Consider the following 2,654-nt stretch of genomic DNA (forward strand, 5'->3'; position numbering starts at 1 on the left):
ACACCTTCCCTGCAACACCTGTAACTGAGAATCAGCAGGGTAAGATGTGCAGGGTGAGTTGCAGCAGGTGGACCTGCACTATGGTCTCAAAACTTTGCAAGAGTACAGAATATACTATATTGACAAGGCCCAAGAAGTTTCAGCACAAACGGACAATTGGAGACGTTAGGCGAGCGGCCTTGAAAAAGTCAGCTGCCTTAGGCCTTGAGAGGGTGCCTTCTCTCCAATGTGTGCAAGAAGCTTCCAAACTTTGCAGAACAAAAGAAAGGGCTGTTTGTGTATACCCCAAGAAGTTTCAACTCAATCGGATAATTGGAGACGTTAGTCGAGCGACGTTGAAACCCAAAGCTCTATTGGAGGTCCTACAGCATAGAATGATATGCAGGGTGAGTTTCACTATGTGGACCTGTCCAAAGGCCTCCAAACTTTGTGTCATTGCAGAAAATACTATAGGGATAAGTCCCAAGAAGTTTCAGCACGAACAGACAATTAGAGACGTTAGGCGAGCGACCTTGAAAAAGTCAGCTGCCTTAGCCCTAAAGAGGGTGCAATTTTTCCAACTAGTGCAAAAAGCTTCCAAACCTTGCAGAACAAAAGAAAGGGTTGTTTGTGTATACCCCAAGAAGTTTCAACTCAATCGGATAATTGGAGACGTTAGTCGAGCGACGTTGAAACCCAAAGATCTCTTGGAGGTTCTCTCCTGGTTGCTAACTGATGCAGGTTCCTATTTGCCTTTGGTTGTTTGTTGTATTGATGCAGGTTGTTGGATTGATTCATCAACTTGTAATAACAACAACTACATAGAAGATATCACAAAAACAACCATCAAATCAAATAGAATCTCCAAATCCCCTGCACAAGGACCAATTAGAGTAGCCTTTTTCTTTTTCTTTCCTTTCCTTCTACCTTTTGACTGTGCAGGAACTTGTACACATGCAACATATCTATCCACAGTTGGAGGGCCAGCTAGGTGTGCTGCATACTACAGCAGTGGCATGATAGAGCACTTCTCTATTTGGAGCTTGCAGCTTGTGGAATTCCTCAATGCATCCAGAACTCACATCAAGGGGATGGTGATGGAGTATCAACAACTGAGCTTGGATTGTGTGCAGGCACACAAGAACTCTCCAATATCTAAGGCACCATCTATTAAACCTCCTGGCAGCAGCAGCAACCATCAACACTCATTATGGGAGTCTAATCTGGGAGACCATTATTCTTGTTTGTGTGGTTGTTTATTTGTGAATGCAGGCTGCTGGAACACCATCCATGAAGCTGTAGTTGCAGATATTATGCCACAGAATGCTGAAGCTGAATTTGAGTGGAAGCAACAACAACTTCACAGCTGTGGAATGCAGCAGCTACAAAGACCATCAACAAGAGGAGTTGCAACCAGTCACAGCATCCTTGCAGCCAAGAGTGATATTTGGGACTTCCTTAGAGAATTATTCCCCATTTCACACTCTGAACTGAGGAGACAGCAGCCTGGCAGCTTAGGATTTCACCAACACACCAACACTAGCCCCAGCAGCAGTATTCAGCAACTCCAACAACTTCACCCTGCAGCTCAGATGGACCATCTACAATTCTTGTTAGCATGTTGTCTTGTTTTTGTGGACATGTGCAGGTACTTTAATGAGCTGAACACTTCAAAGGGGCTGATCAATCCCTCTTTGGAAGCAACAAGAACCTGTGTACAGGTTCACAAAGAGTCAAACAAAGGGAGACAGCAACAGCTTCCTTACAGCCAAGGCTCTTGGAACTCCTTCTTGGTTTATTTGTGGAGGTGCAGCAACTCAAGTCAGGGCTGCACCACATACAAAATGCCTTTTTCAAAAACTGGAACTCTTTGGAACAGCTATGAGGGATGCAATGTTCTGGGGCTTCTATGGAGCAGCCTTCCAACCACATTCTTTAACATCAACACACCACAGCAACAACTCAACCAACTTGCAACACACAAGGAACATGGGTGCAGCAGCCTGCAGCTCTCTTTGGTGGTAAGGACTGTTGGTTGTGTTTGTCTATGCAGGTACTCCAAGAGGTCTAACCACCTCAAAACAAAGACCAACAAGCAGCCCAGGGAACCTGCAGCCATCAGCTTCAGCAACCTACAAATTGCCAGGTTTGTATGCTTTCCTTTTGGTTGCTTGTGCAGGTTGCAAATACAGAAATTGAGGAAGCCAGCTGCAACAGAGGAATGGCACCACAATCAGCATTTTTGGAACTGTTCTTGGAATTGTGTGTTTGTTTGGTTGTTTGCTTCTTTGTTTATGCAGGCTGTTGGAGATACAGTCCAGGTGGAACTCCAACAACCTCATAGACAACATCCAAGAACCAACAACAATATCATGAGTGGATGTAATATGTCACATCTCCATCAAATTCATATACATACTGAGGGAACACAACACCAAACAACTGCTCAACCACATACCAAACAACAATTCAACCACAGAGCTGAAGCTGAAAGTGCAGAATTGCAAGATGAAGCTCAACAGCATCAGCAACAACAGATGCCAAAACTAACACACTCCCAAGAATTGGTTGCTTGTGTATGTTTCTGGTTTTGTCTGACTGTCCAGCCTCCGTAGCTGGTAATCATGATACTGATACAAAGGCATACTTCACATGGATTTACTTGGTACGACAAG

This window comes from Solanum dulcamara, chromosome 2 (assembly GCF_947179165.1).
Source record: "Solanum dulcamara chromosome 2, daSolDulc1.2, whole genome shotgun sequence".
NCBI lineage: Eukaryota > Viridiplantae > Streptophyta > Magnoliopsida > Solanales > Solanaceae > Solanum > Solanum dulcamara.